The 15,855-nt window shown below is 49.7% G+C and overlaps 1 protein-coding gene across 4 annotated transcripts in view; it reads right to left on the bottom strand.

Moving 5' to 3' along the window:
• The window catches only part of LOC133509353 (cGMP-dependent protein kinase 2), a 120,943-nt gene that overhangs the window by 95,867 nt on the left and 9,221 nt on the right, over positions 1 to 15,855 (bottom strand). The window contains exon 2 of one of the 4 annotated variants that reach the window (XM_061836175.1): positions 5,483 to 5,598. The exons of 1 other annotated variant lie outside the window; for it this stretch is intronic. The gene's annotated coding sequence lies outside the window, so the exon portion shown is untranslated. Of the gene's footprint in view, positions 1 to 5,482; positions 5,599 to 15,855 lie in introns of those variants that run through there. 2 more of the 4 variants (XM_061836174.1, XM_061836166.1) reach the window with 2 other exon arrangements.

The raw sequence follows: 15,855 nt of genomic DNA, 5'->3' as shown, positions 1-15,855 counted from the left end.
TTTACAGGGCGGTGAATGACGCACACAGTAGAAAATGTTAGCAGCCAATAACTTAACCTCTTTTCTATTTAGACAGAAACCGTCTGCTTTGTAAAGATATCGACGCTCCCAAAAAATGTAGAAATTGTCAATGAAACTCATGGATTGTGCAGTACACATTTCACTTAAGCACTTAATCAATTGACGAAGCCTCGAGAATCATTCATCTCCAAATTTTACAAGTGGCAGAGGTCCATTTATAAAAACCTCAGCGTCCAAAACTTGCATTTTTGTTTGGAAAGCAATGAAATCTCGCTTCAGTACCTGTGATGGCTGCTTGAGAATACCCAGGGCCCCTGTGTGTATAATGACAGATTTCACTGTTAGGTGCTGATCAGTTATCTCCAGGATTTTTTGAGATGACACCGTGTCATTAGTAAAACTATTAATTTTTGGGGTCACAATTTTTTCTTGGATTACTTTAATTTCATACCTTTCAGTGGTGGTGGAGGATGAGCATTCTTGGCCGGGGTTTTGTAAAAGTGGCTCAAATATATTTGTAAGCCCGACGTCAACATTTTGTACTGACTCACATTCTTTTTTCTTTCTCTTCGCTGTAACGACTGTCCATGGCCACTCACTCAGTGTAGAGGCAGCACGCAACGCAGGCCAGTCAGATTCCTCGGTAATCTGCTGGTGCTATTGTTGCTTTCTTTTTAAATGTTTCTGTTTAAATGTCTTTGGGCTTTGCTCCCAGTAAATTCCAGGGAGAGCTGCTGGGGGGTCCATTATTTTATCCACAGTTCACTTCAGTCCTCGTTGTTGCGCTAGGTGTCTGTCTGTAAGCACACCTCTGCTCATCAATTTGCGACATCTGTAGAGTGGTTTAATTCCCCGACTCTCCATTTATATCCATGTGGACTTCAAGACAGCAGATTTTAGATTCCAGAATTGACACCCTCTGCACCCCTCCTCCAGCCATCACCTTATTGTGGTGGAGGAGTTTGTGTGTCTTGATGATCCTAGGAGCTAAGTTGTCTGGGGCTTCCTGGCCCTGGTAGGGTCACCCATGGCAAACAGGTCCTAGGCGAGGGACCAGACAAAGTACGACTCAAAAACCCCTATGATGACTACAAAAATTTGATTTTGGTTTCCCTTGCCCAGACGCGGGTCACTGGGGCCACCCTCCAGAACCAGGCCTAGAGGTGGGGCTTGAAGGCAAGCGCCTGGTGGCCAGGCTTGCACCCATGGGGCTCGGCCGGGCACAGCCCGAAAGGGTAACATGGGTCCCCCTTCCCATGGGCTCACCACCTGTGAGAGGGGCCGTAGGGGTCGGGTGAAACGTGAGCTGGGCGGTGAACAAAGGTGGGGATCTTGGTGATCCGATCCCTGGCTACAGAAACTAGCTCTATTGACATGGAATGTCATCTCTTTGGCAGGGAAGGAGCCCGAGTTGGTGCATGAGGTCGAGAAGTTCCGACTAGATATAGTCGGACTCACCTCTACGTACCACTTGGGCTCTGGCACCACTCCTCTTGAGAGGGGTTGGACTCTGTTCCACTCTGGAGTTGCCCACGGGGAGAGACGCTGAGCAGGTGTGCGTATACTTTTTGCCCCTTCGAGAGTAGTCCCTGCACGATCACTGTCAGAGTTTGGGCCGCATTACCGGCAACAAATCGGACTCGTTTCCAGTGAGAGTTGGACTCTGCCAAGGCTGCCCTCTGTCACAATTTTGTTTATAACGTTTATGGACAGAATTGGTGTAAAGAAGTGTAGCCGAGGCGTAGAGGGTGTCCGGTTTGGTGGCCTCAGCATCGCATCTCTGCTCTTTGCGGATGATGTGGTTCTGTTGGCTTCATCAACCCGTGATCTCCAGCTCTCACTGGAGCGATTCACCGAGAGTGAAGTGGCTGAGAATCAGCACCTCCAAATCCGAGACTATGGTCCTCAGTCGGAAAAGGGTGCCAGGCCCTCTCCAGGTCGGAGATGGGATCCTTCCCCAAGTGGAGGAGTTCAAGTATCTTGGGGTCTCATTTATGAATGAGGGAAGAATGGAGCGGGATATTGACAGATGGATTGGTGCAGCGTCTGCAGTGATGCTGACTTTGTATCGGTCCGTTGTGGTCAAGAGGGAGCGAAGTCGAAAGGCGAAGCTCTCAATTTACCAGTTGATCTATGTTCTTACCCTCCCCTTTGGGCGTGAGCTGTGGGTCATGCCCGAAAAAACAAGATCCAAGCAAGCAGCTGAAATGAGGTTCCTCCGCAGGGTGTCTGGGCTCTCCCTTAGAGATAGGGTGAGAAGCTTGGTCATCTGGGAGGGGCTCAGTGTCGAGCCTCCACATTGAGAGGAGCCAGATGAGGTGGCTGGGGCATCTGATTCGGATGCCTCCTGGACGCCTCGCTGGTGAGGAGCTGGAAGAAGTGGCTGGGAAAGGGAAGTCTGGGTATCCCTGCTGAAGCTACTTCCCCCGTGACCCGACCCAGAAAAGCGGTAGATAATGGATGGATGGACACCTTCTGCAGTTGTCCATGATAGTCCTGAGTAGAGAAGGGAGGCATCTTGACAGCTGGTGCCTTTGCTAACACCAGGTCTGTGCTAATTAGCAGGCCAGGCTCACGTAATGATGAAACAACTGATTATGCACAAAAAAGAAAAAGCAAGAGCAAGACCAAGGAAGAAAGTGCCTGCACTGGATGAGAAGCGAGAGAGAAACATAGATAGATAGATAGATAGATAGATAGATAGATAGATAGATAGATAGATAGATAGATAGATAGATAGATAGATAGATAGATAGATAGAGATAGATAGATAGATAGATAGATAGATAGATAGATAGATAGATAGATAGATAGATAGATAGATAGATAGAGATAGATAGATAGATAGATCGCCAGCGCGGTGTGGGGGCAGTCTGCTGTGGCTTGGTCGTCACCAAGGTGGAAGGGAGAGTCCACTGTGGGTCAGTCATCGGCTCAGCGTGGGCGATAATCGGCGGAGCCTCAGTCAGGCTTGGTTGGTGTGCCACGGGAGTCATGGAGCGGCACCCTCCTAGGGCATCCCCTCCGGCCACTACTCAGAGGCCCCGAATAGACTGCTAAACGGGTGCTCCATAAAGGATCAGATGAGGAGGACTTGGGCACACGGGACAAAGGCACTTGGGGGCTGGAAACGGGAGGCAGCAAAATAAACTGACTGGGACTGAACACTGTGAGGGAAAACCCAAAATCAGTCTCCGAGTCAGAATCGGGCATCTGGTCGTACAAGTCTAGGTCTTTCTCAAAATATGAAAAATCCGAGTCCAGCAAAATGTGTGGCAGTGAGCGGGTCATGCATGGGGAATAATCCTGACACACGGGTGGTGCAGATGGCAAAGTAGGGGAGGACAACAAGATAGAGCCCACTTGGATAGGGGATGCTTGGTCCACAGGCTGGGGGCGCTGGGAGGCGTGACTGGCAACGCCGTGCTTTCCGTGCTGGGTCCTGTTTTGGCCAGTTCGTTCTGTCATGATCACGGCGTACAGGACTGGACCCAATTGCAGGACTCTGAGGTGAGGGCATGATATTAAGGGTGGTTTTATTCCAGATTAAGGTAAAAAAAAAAATAATAATAAGCAGTCCAAAACAGGCGGTGGCACAAAAACGCTAGGCTACAGGCAAGATCCAAAAAAGTGCACAAGATCCAACGACCACGAGGCAAACGTAGAAACATGGAAAAGACGTAATAAAACTTAAGTGGCACAGGCTCGCTGTGACAAAGGAATGCAAAACTTCCAAATTTACGCACAACAGCGGTCTATGGCAAAAGGCAGTAATGCAAATGAAACTAACTAGCAAATGCCGATGACACTTTCAAGGCTTAAATGTCTGATCTCATCAGCGTCAAATATGGAGCCGCTATGGGAAAGCTGTCAGAGGTGGTACCGCCCAGGGCAGTGGCTTGGCCATGCCCCCGGCAGGCAGCATTGCCCAGGGCAGTGGCTTGGCCATACCCCTGACAGGAAATTACCACTAGCTAGCTTCATAAAGATTTTAAAATCTTTCCACATGTGCTAAATAGTCCGTTTCTTTCAATGAGTCAAAGAGAAAAAAAGAGGACACATTAAGGTTTACAGATGCACTTGCACAGATGTAAACACACACACACACACCACACACACACACCACACACACACACACACACCACACACACACACACACACACACACACACACACACACACACACACCTAATTATGATACCTGACAGTCAATACATGATGTGGAAAATATTTTGTCCCTGGTGACAGGTATAGCAGTGGGGATATGTTGTTTCAATAGTAAAGGTGTGCATGACTTGTAGAGGTGGGACTAAGTCATTGTTTTGAAAGTCACAACTAAAGTAGGAGGAGAATAGCATGCATGGATCCACCATACTGCCCCCTCCAAGGCAATTGTGGCTACACAAGTGTCATACAACTCCCAGGGTGTGACTGTGGAACGAATGAATAGTTATGCAACGACATTGCATATAAAGGGCTTTGAGTTAGGTTCCATAAATCCTTAATTTTATGCATGAGAGGGGTAGGAGATCCTATGGGACACCATACAATGCACTGCCTTTGCCACCTCCATGAAGAAGACTTCAAAATCTCACAATTGGTTTGAGAACAAGGCTGCTGTAACGACTCCTGTCATTGCAGCCAAGCGTGACATTTGCATGGTCGACAACCATTCACCCAGTGGATAGAACTTTCAAGTTCTAAGGGTTGCCAGAAATAAAGTCCAACAGACCGCCATATGTTGCACAAATGAGTATTGGACAGAGCTGAAGTGAAGCCATCCAGACTCCAGCATTAACAGTGAATATCCGAGGGATGTTTGATAGCATCAAGAAGTTCCTAGGACCAGTGAAGAACAAGACAGCCCCCATCAAACGTTCCACCGGGGATGTCATCATAGACAGAAGGCAGCAAATGGCGAGATAGGTGGAACACTACTCTGACCTCTACTCCGTGCAGAACACTGTCGCACCTGCAACCCTCTATGCCATTAAATGTTTGTCCATCATAAATGAACTCGATGCAGAGCCCACCATCGAGAACCTGAAAAAGGCCATTGACATCTTGGCTTCTGGCAAAGCCCCAGGCAGTGATCCCCCCGACTTGCTCACGCACTGGCAGACCACCTTACTGCTCCTGCTGTACAATGTACTCTGTCAATACTGGTAGGATGGGGACGTACTAATGATGGAAGCCAAGATCCTTACTCTCCATGAGAACAAAGAGGAGCGCAGTGACTTTGATGACTACAGAGGCATCTCCCTACTCATCACTATAGGTAAAGTCTTTGCTTGGGTTATCCTTGCCTGCCTAAAGAGACTCACAGATCGTGTCGATCCAGCGTTACAGAGTGGTTTTCGAGCTGAACCGTTAACAGTAAACATGGTCTTCTCCCTCCATTGACTTCAGGAGAAATCCAGACAACAGCAGATACCCCTGTTCATTGCTTTAATAGACCTTACCAAGGCATTCAACTTTTTCAGCACGGAAGGCCCCTTCAGGATTGTCCCACCCTCTTGGGGATTTTCTTCACACTGATGTCGAAGCGTGCCTCAGCACCCCAACAGAAGGCATCTACCTGGATCAGAATCAAAATCTGAATCAGATTCAGCTTTATTGGCCAAGTGTGGCCAAGTGGCTCTTGTTTTCTACTGGGAGGAACGTTGCTTGTAATCCATCCCAAACTGATTTGGAGTCATTAACGCTGAGATGTTTTTCCAGTTTAACTGCGTAGTCCCTCTTTGCAATGTTAATTTCTTTAGTCAGCTGGTTTCTAGTGCGATTGTAGAGGGCCCTGTCCCCACTACGATATGTGATCTCTTTAGCCGGAGTTGCCCAAGTCTGGCTGCAAACAACGGCTTGTTGTTATTGAACCGGCGTAAAGGTTTTGTTGGTACACACACCTCCTCACAGAAACTGACATACGTGGTAACAACATCTGTGAATTCATCTATGCTGTGCACTGAATTTTCAAAGACACTCCAGTCTGTGCAGTCAAAGAAGCTTTGAAGTTCAAGTTTTGCCTCATTGGTCCACTTTTTAACTGATTTTACCAAAGTCTTTGCACAGTGAAGTGCTTGCCTGTATACAGGGATTACGCAGACCAAGCAGTGATCAGAGGTGCCAATGGGTGCGCAGAGAATTGCATGATATCCGATTTTAATGGAAGTGTAAGAGTGGTCGAGAGTGTTATTTGACCTCATGAAACATTTTACGTGTTGCTTCTATTTAGTTAGTTCATGGTTACGTTTAGCTGTGTTAAAGATAATGAGCGGTGAATCTTTTTTTCTCAACCTCATTTACCTGCTCGGTGAGTGTTAGCAGTGCTCCGTTCATTCTAGCTTGAGGCAGTGTCATGATCCTGCTGCTCCAGCACGAGCAGGTGCGCTGATTGGAAGGTGCACACCTGCACCTCATGGAGTCTGATTATGCTGTGGATTTATATGACCGTGATGACAACTGGCCGGCGCCAGTTCGTCTGATCTTCATGTCCCGTTCGTGTGCTCCGGTATCCCTGATCGAACCTGTGTGAACCGACCTTCGCATGTTCTCCGACCAACCTTGTAAGCCTGAATCCTTTGATACTTCTGCCTGCGTTGATTGTTCCCCTGTGTACCGACTCCTGCCTGTCCGCTCACTTGCTCTCTTCGCCCGACGTCCCAACGACCGCTGCTGCACCGAAGTGCCTGCTCGATCCCCTACCTCTGCATATAATAAACGTGTCTCTTCTTGAACTACCTTGCGTCTTCCGAGTTCCTGCATTTGGGTCCTACTCTCGTTCCGATGGGACGTGACAGAACGAACTGGCCAATACAGGATCCAGCAGGAAAGACCCGGCGTCGCCGGGACCGACGCAAGGTAGACCGTCTGCCGGAGGACCAAGCCTGTCCAATCCGGGTAGGCTCCCTGACGTCCTCTGCTTCCGTGTCTTACGCTCCGCCAGCGAGGTATGAATACGTCCCGAACACGACCCGTCCGGCTCCTCATATTCTTCTGGACTCTGACTTTTCGGAATATGAGGAGGACCGTGATTTGTATGACCGGCTGCCTGAGTACGACTCCGACGACTTTGATTTTGAATCTCTTTGCCCGGCTTTTCATCCCAGTCAGTTTGCTCCGCCTCCCTGCGTTTCCAGCACCCGAGCGTCTTCGCCCGGTAGGTTGAAATACACCAATCCGTTTGAGGGAACCCGCTTGGCCATCTACCCGTGAACTCCGCGTGGCGGCCAGAGGAGACGCCCCGGCCGGGCGCTCCCTGGTGTCTCTCGCTGCGCGGCAACGAAGACACCGTCCTCCCACTCCTCGCCGGCAACGGTGAGACCGGAAGACCCGCAGCTGGTGGCGAAGCTTCCAGCCGAGAAGGAGGAGGAGCCGCCAAATCACGAGGCATTCTGTCGTGAATTGCGGGTGCAGATAGAGCGGCAGAGCGCCGAATTGGCGGCTCTCACGGCCCAGGTCCGGCAAGGATTAGCGAACCAGCCGAGCTACGCTGACGTCGCAACGGCGACGGACTCGCTGCTGAGGCAGGTTCACGTGGCAGTTGGAACTGACCCGCTCCCGAGACACGCCCACGTGTCAGTTTCGACGGACTCTCCGCCTACTCAGGTTCACGTGGCCGTGGAAACCGACCCGCCCCCTTGCCAAGTGCACGTCGCAGTGGGAACGGACTCGCCACCTCGCCAAGCGCACGTAGCTGTGGAAACTGACCCGCCTCCTCGCCATTCCCACGTCGAGGTTTTGGCTGTTCCAAGCAGAGCTGACGCGGAAGTTGGAACTGACCCGCTCCCGAGACACGCCTACGTGTCAGTTTCGACTGACTCTCTGGCGACGCTCGTTCACGTTACCCTGGAAACGGATTCGCCACCGCGCCACGCCCACGTTGCTGTTTCAACGAATGCACGGCAAGCTCACGTGGCAGTGGGGACCGACCCGATGCCGCCTCACGTTGCTGTCCAGGAGGTGGCGACGTCTCCACAGCCGCTTCTGATCCGTGTCCTGGAGTACCAGTGGCGACCGGTCCGCGGTCGCTCCCCGATCTTGCTCTGGCGGCGACCGGTCCGCGGTCATCCCCTGTTCCGACGGCGACGGGCAAGTCCATATGTTCCCGTCCAGGAGTTGGCGAGGGTGCCACCACCTTCTGAAGTTCCTGTCCAGGTGGAGGTGGCGATGGCGATGGGGTCGCCGCCTTCTCACGTTGCTGCCAAGGAGGTGGCGATGGCAATGGGGTCGCCGCCTTCTCACGTTGCTGTCCAGGAGGTGGCGATGGCGATGGGGTCGCCGCCTTCTCATGTTGCTGTCCAGGAGATGGCGATGGCGATGGGTTCGCCGCCTTCTCACGTTGCTGTCCAGGAGGTGGCGATGGCGATGGGTTCGCCGCCTTCTCACGTTGCTGTCCAGGAGGTGGCGATGGCGATGGGGTCGCCGCCTTCTCACGTTGCTGTCCAGGAGGTGGCGATGGCGATGGGGTCGCCGCCTTCTCACGTTGCTGTCCAGGAGGTGCCGATGGCGATGGGGTCGCCGCCTTCTCACGTTCCTGTCCAGGAGGGGGCGATGGTGTCGCCGCCTTCTCACGTTTCTGTCCAGGAGGAGCTGGGGAGTTCTGTGGAGCCACCCTGGAGCTGGAGAGACTTCGGGATGGTGGTGGTCATTGCTCTGGTCCTTCTCTCCATCATCCTATTCACTCCAGATGGCTCCCAGCCGCTTCATGACCTGGCCTTGTTGGCGACCAATCCCTGGTCGTCTTGCAACGACGGCGTGGGAGGTTCTCGTCCGGAGCAGTGGCCTGCCTCGTTCTGGTTCCTGCTTCGCCGTTTGGTTCCTCACAGAGGTCGTCCGCCCGAATCGCCCCTTGTGGACCCTGGTGCTTGGCGTCCGGGTCGTCCTCCTGACCTGTCCACACGGACGCCTTGTGTTTGGTGGCCTGGAGGAATGAACGTGTCTCTTCTTGAACTACCTTGCGTCTTCCGAGTTCCTGCATTTGGGTCCTACTCTCGTTCCGATGGTCATATGGCAGGCTTTTCAATCTTGCCTGTCTTAGATCCAAGACCAAGGTTCGCAAAGTGAGATATGCTGTTCACCAATGACCCTAGTGTAGTAACCTACACTCAGCACAATCTCCAGTCCCTTATAGATGGTTTCTCCCAGGCCTGCAATGACTTCGGACTAACAACCAGCATAAAGAAAACCAATGTCCTTGGAAAAGGCACTGAGATCCCACCGTCCATCATTATAGATGACTACAAGCTTGATGTGGTCCATAACTTCATCTACCTTGGCTCAACCATAACGACAACCTCTCCCCTGATGTGTTAATTGACAAGTGAATCAGGAAGGTGTCAGAGAAGTTCATAGAAAAACAGCTAAGACAAGTCAACCAAGATTGTCTTTCTTGCAAGGGACAGGCCGGGAAAAACACTGCATTAGTGCGCCCCCTCAGACTGCCAAAATGGTAGCCCCTGTCTGCTCTTTTTTCTGGCTTTCTCAGGGTTTCTTAAAGGGTTATAAGCTTATACAGTGAAAATGCAGACACAGATGGCTACACCAACAGCACAAACACTAAAGTACATGTTTCTTCAAGGCTGCAAGAGTGTCCAGATAAACCACAAGAGAAAAAGCAGGGCAGTGTTTAAAGACATGTTTATGCCATCTTGTGGTAAAAAGGTGTTGTCTCCTCCCAGTGTTGTGGAGTATCTGCTTAATATCAGAAGGGAAACATACTGAGGTCAGGATGGAGACATCGCTTCCCAGTGTTCAGAAGTATCTGCCTGAGGTCGGCAGCGGGGAATTGCCTCCCAGGTGTCACTGGGTCACACTCCAAGACATGCACACAGCTCACAAAGAGAATAATTCAGACTAAGACTAACAGAAACAAACGCATGATAAAACAAGTCTAACAGTAACTATAGTTGTAATGATGTCATGATTATCATGATAACTAATGATTTCACAGAAGGCAGCCATGACTCGTGCTTTGCTGTGTGGGAAAACCACAAGCTGTAGGTCAAGACCAAGATGGCGGTGTACATTGCCTGCGTCATCAGCACGCTGCTCTACGGCAGCGGGGCATGGACCCCGTATGCCAGGCAAGAGATAAAACTGCTCATGTTTCACATGCACAGCTTCCTGGCAGAAGAAAGTGACCAACACCGAGGTCCTGTCATGTAGCATTCTATCCAGCAGGTACAGTCTGCTCCATTAGCGGTGATTCAGATGGCCAGGCCATGTCCACTGACTGCATAATAAAACATCCTGTACAGCGAGCTGGTTGCTGGGGCGAGATACAGAACGGCCGCAGCTGCACTACCGCGTTGTCGTCAAGAGGGATCTGAAGGCCACTCAATTTCTATTCAAATGTTTTTGTAGAGCATGCTTGACTTGCACTAGACATAACCCACAAAGTAATTTAAGATCAAATAGAGGAAGGTTTCTCAAACCACAGTATTCACTCCAAATTGTCCACATGGACTTTATCAAATTAAGTCAAAGTGAAGGGAAAAAGTATTAATTGGTCATAATAGATGCATTTTCAAAATGGATTGAACTTTTTCCGACACAGCATCCAGATCCTTTGACGGTAGCGAAGGCACTCTGTCAAGACATAATACCTCATTATGGCATACTGGAAAGAATTAATACCCATCATGGAGCTCATTTTGTAAATCAAATTATTAAAAAGATTGGAATAATGTTTCACATTGATTAAAAAGACATTGCTCCTACCAGCCTCAAAGAGTGGGACTCATTGAACAAATGAATGATACAAATAAAAACAGACATAGTGTTTGTAATGTCTAATTTCAAATGTGAATTATCTTATCAAGATTAAAATACATGTTCAACTGTACCATAAAATTCATAATCCACTACAGGTGGACCTGCTATTGTGCGACTGCTACTGTCTGGTTATGGCATCAGTTTACCACATGAAATTATATTTATGGTGAAGCAAGATATTACCAGCTATTGCTCTCAAATTAACGTGGTAACACTTTAAACAGATTTTGTTCATTAAAATCCTTATTTGTGAAAATATACCAACTTAGACTGTGGACTACATGATCATCTTTTGTTTGTTTTGGTGCGATAATAAACGAGCCTTGTACACGCAAATTAGTGACGCACATCGTACTGCAGATAGTTTCTCATACCAGCACAGGCAGATCCATCCTGCTGTACAATGAACGGCCGGGTGGTCGCGTCCCTACTTACTAAATACATGACGTTTACATAATTTAAAACAAGTCCAAAAATTTCTGAACTCTTTCTTCTTTATTCGAACATGCGTGCTGTCTAACTAGCTCAAATTGATAAGCTTTAATGCTTTTATAAAGCTTGTATTCTTCACCGTCTTCCTGGAAACCTTCGGAAAATTCATCATCGTTCTTACAATGCTATGCTGTCACATTCCTACTCGGCTGTTTCCGCTTCGTATTCGTCTTTTTTCAGTGAACAAAGTGAACCATTTTAGAAAAGCGGTCAATAACAGAAAGTACCACCGTGTTTCCTTGGGAGGAGGGTAGCCCAGTGACGAAGTCCAGGGAGATGTGTGACCAGGGACGAGAGGGAATCGGCTGTAACTCCCCCATAGGTTGCAGGCGAGAGGTTTTATTGGCCATACATACCAGACACACGTTGCCGTACTCCCTTACATCCTTCCCCAGGTTTGGCCACCAGAACCGTTGTTCCATGACTGAGTGGGTCTTTGCCATGCCCGGGTGGCAGACGGTCTTGTTGGTGTGAACTGAATCAATGACATCCCCTCGTAGCGAAGGGACAAGGAACAGGGGACTGGGAGGACATTTGGCTGGACCCAGAGTGTCCCTCAAGGCCTCCTTCACTCGTGTCTCGATCTCCCAGGTGAACCCAGACACGAAGCAGGCCTACGGAAGAATTGGGACACTCACGGGCTCCGTACGCTCCCCTTCATGGATTCAAGAAAGTGCATCTGGCTTGCCGTTCTTCGAACCTGGACGGAAGGACAGAGTGAACCGAAATCGCGTAAAAAAGAGTGCCCACCTGGCTTGGGAAGCATTCAGTCTCTTGGTGGTCCTCAAATACTCCAGGTTCTTGTGGTCTGTAAGAACCAGAAACGGCACTTGTGATCCCTCCACCCAGTGTCTCCACTCCTCCAGTGCTGTCTTGACCCCCAGTAGTTCGTGGTCGCCCACATCGTAATTCCACTCGTTCGGAGTTAGTTTTTTGGACAAAAAGGCGCACGGGTGAATTCTTCCATCTTTAGCGCACCTCTGGGAGAGTACTGCTCCCATTCCTAAGTCTGATGCGTCCACTTCAACCACAAACTGCCTCTCAGGGTCTGGGATGATGAGTATTGGCGCTGTGGTAAAGCTCGACTTGAAACTATCGAAGGCCTCCTGACAGGTCCCATCCCACTCGAATAAGTTGCGGGGTGAAGTGAGGGCGTGCGACGGGATAGCAATGGAGCTGAAGTTCCGAATGAACTTGCGGTAAAAGTTGCCGAATCCGATGAACCTCTGCACATCCCTACGACTGGTGGGAGTGGGCCATTGGAGGACCGCGTCGATCTTACTGAGATCCATCCGAATCTATCCCTCGGCCAAGATGAACCCCAGGAATGAGAAGGAAGATCGGTGGAAGTCGCACTTCTCCATCTTGACATACAGCTGATGTCGTACCAATTGCTGTACCACCTCCCTGATGTGTCCGATGTGGGATGCCATCATCCCCTTCTCGGATGCGTACGAGATGGTACACATTCCGTAAGTCCAATTTCGTAAAGATCCGGGCCCCTTGAAGTAGTTCCAACGCGGAAGCGATTAGGGGAAGAGGGTACCTGTTCTTAATGGTGATGTCATTGAGTCCTCTATAATCAATGCAGGGCTGAAATGAGGTGTCCTTCTTCTTTACAAAGAAGAATCCTGCTCTGGTCGGTGAGGAAGATGGTCGGATGAGTCCTGCCGCTAGCCGCAATGTTCAGCAATGCAATGAGCCGGCATTTTGGCTAACACGAAGGAGTAACGGGCTACCTTCCCGGAGGTAAAGACTAAGTCCACGAGGGGGTGCCGCTGTCCTTTACGTCACTTCCTGCTTCTTCTCGAAAACAAATCCCTCGAGAGGATTTTCATGGCGGGAGTTACAAAAAGCTGTATACGTCAAAATCATGTTTTGTGGTGAAAAAAACACATGGGAGCATATTGGCTGTGGGGTTTTCATTAATAATATACCAAAAATCATCTGTTTGACGCCACTTGAGCTTTAAGCCACGGGCTGCCCAATTTGACGTCGCTGTTCAGCGAACTGAATATATGAAAACATATTCTCTTGGTGTGAGCGTCCGGAAATGTCATCCACAGGGTTTGTGTATGGTGAGTCACTCGGCAGCGGAATTTGTCATTGGCTGCATATGCGTTGTGGAACCGCTGTGTCTGAAAATTTGCAGCGCCCAAAGCCTCAACTGCACAAGGGTTAATCAGATTAGCGTCTGAGGCCGAGTCAATAAACGCTGTCGCGGAATGAGTACAGTCCTCCATGCTTAAGGTGACTCGAAGCAGCGCTCGGCTCGATTGCGCCTTGGTGTATTTCACACGTCATGATCTTGAGAGCGCAACGCTTGGGCTTGACCGGACAGTGGGCTACTAAGTGGCCCAGGCGACCACAGTAGAAGCATTGTCCCCCCTGCCGCCGTCGCGGACGCTCCTCTGCCGGCCCATCGAGTCCTTCCACCTGCATGGGCTCTGTCGCGGGTGTGGGCATCGATAGCAGGGAAGCCGGCGGGACGGACGCTCCCGGCTCTCCTCCGATAAGCGCGTCCATTTGTCCCTGGATCGCCAGCCTCTGATGGATCTTGAGAGCTAGGGCGATGAGTGAATCCAGGGAGGTAGGCAGGTCCACGGCGATGAGGAGGCTGCAAATCTGCGGAGAGAGCCCTTGGAAGAAGGCATCGAGAAGAGCGTCCTCGTTCCATCGACTTTCGTCTGCCCTGATGCGGAACTCGATGGCGTAATCAGCCACGTGACCCTGTCCCTGGCATAACGTAATCAGCGTCGCTGCTGCTTTGCATTCCGGCGCGGCGTACTGGAACACCTGAATCATGGCGCAAACGAAAGCCGTTCAGGAGTGGCACCTTCCGGAGTTGCGACTCCACTCCGCCGTGGCCCTCTGCTCTTCCTGTCATGTGGGTGGGAAATGACGAAGGCAATCATTGAGCGGTCCGTCGGAAAGGCGGAGGCCTGTAGCTCGAAGTGAAGATCACACTGAGTGAGGAAGGGTCTGACATTCCCAGAGTCATCAGAAAAGCGTTCGGGTCGGGAGAGAGGTGTGGCTCCGGTACGCTGAATATCCGGGGTTGGCGGGGGTAATAGGAGTAAACTGGGCTGGGGTAGGAGCCGGGGCAGCCGCCGTCGGCGTGGTGGTAGCGGTGCTAGCCTGGGAAGCTAGCCATGGCTCCAGCCGGGCACAGATCTTGTGAAGCCTCTGCTTTGTTACCTGAAGAGCAACCTCCTGCTCATCCAGGCGTCTGCCATGGATCTGTAACGAGCGGAGGATGGCTTCTGAGTCGACTGTGTCCGTGTCTTGGCCAGATCATTCTGTAATAACCAGAACATGAGGATGCACCCAAATGCATGACTCGGTGGACAGGAAGGCAGTTGGAGGAAAGTCTTTATTCGTTCCCATGTCGAAAGCTGGGGAGTCAGTCAGAGCAAGCAGTAGAAACAGGAGCGACAGGCTTACGGAGTTGGTCAGGAAACAGGCAGAGATCGGTACAAGGGGATTCAGCGTCAGGAATGCGGAAGTGCGGGAATGAAGCATGGGTGGCGACGATCTGGCAAAGACAGAACGTCCGCTGGGTCCCATATATACTTGGGTTAATTACTGCAGATGAGGCGCAGGTGTGCACCTCCCAATCAGTGCAGGTGTGCGGGGACCCGCACAGCCAGAGCTGGAACGGCAGGACCATGACACCCGGGCCTGCTACATGATCATTTGAGCGCATAAACGATTACATCAATTTATTTGTTCTTGATAAATTTAATCTCTGAGGGTAAACTCACTGGCCAAGTTCTATTGTATGGTGCTTTTGCATGGCTATCCCCGCCCTTTCCCCTCCCCTGCACTCATCTGTTTGATTGTTTTTTTAGCATACTGTATTCAAACAAATCACCTCTGAGATAGTGTATACACAGACACAGCACAAGCACAAAATAAACCATTTGGTGAACATTATCTTTTTTTTTTAACTCTCATTCAGTGACAGATTAGGAAAATCAATTTTGGCATTGCGTGATGACAGCTGCCTTTGTGCATATTAATAAAAAGTACAAATAACATTGGAAATAAAAATCAACATATTTACTCTTTAAAACATTACAAATACCACACTTATCTGAAGTGTACTCTCAAATGGATCAATAAAGGATTTGAGCTCAGTTAACACCACAACTGGTCATGTTGAAGCTCAGAAAGAAATATACTGTACATACCAATTCAATGTTGTTGATAGCTGCACAAACTTAAATGATTTGGCAGATATCCAATAAATCCAAAGAATTTCTCCAATACTGTCATCTATGTAAAAATCCCATTTCTAATGACATTGGGCTGCTGTGTAAAATGTAAATGAAAACAGAATACAATGATCTGCAAATCCTTCTCAACCATGTTCAAACTGCTGAATATATTTAGTTTGAAGTTTCTTTCGGCTTGTCCCTTTCGGGGTCGCCACAGCATGTCATCTCAGATGAGTGGAGGCCCTAGTTTATTTATTTCAAATATTTATTTATTTTCAGATATTCGTTCATTTTGTGAAGGTGTTTGGGAACTGAGGTCTCTAATTATTGAAGTGTCATGGGAGAAAGTT

The sequence above is a fragment of the Syngnathoides biaculeatus genome, chromosome 12 (genome assembly GCF_019802595.1).
Source record: "Syngnathoides biaculeatus isolate LvHL_M chromosome 12, ASM1980259v1, whole genome shotgun sequence".
NCBI classification, from domain to species: Eukaryota; Metazoa; Chordata; class Actinopteri; order Syngnathiformes; family Syngnathidae; genus Syngnathoides; species Syngnathoides biaculeatus.
The sequence above is the reverse complement of the archived record's forward strand: the minus strand, read 5'-3'. Positions and strand labels throughout refer to the sequence as shown.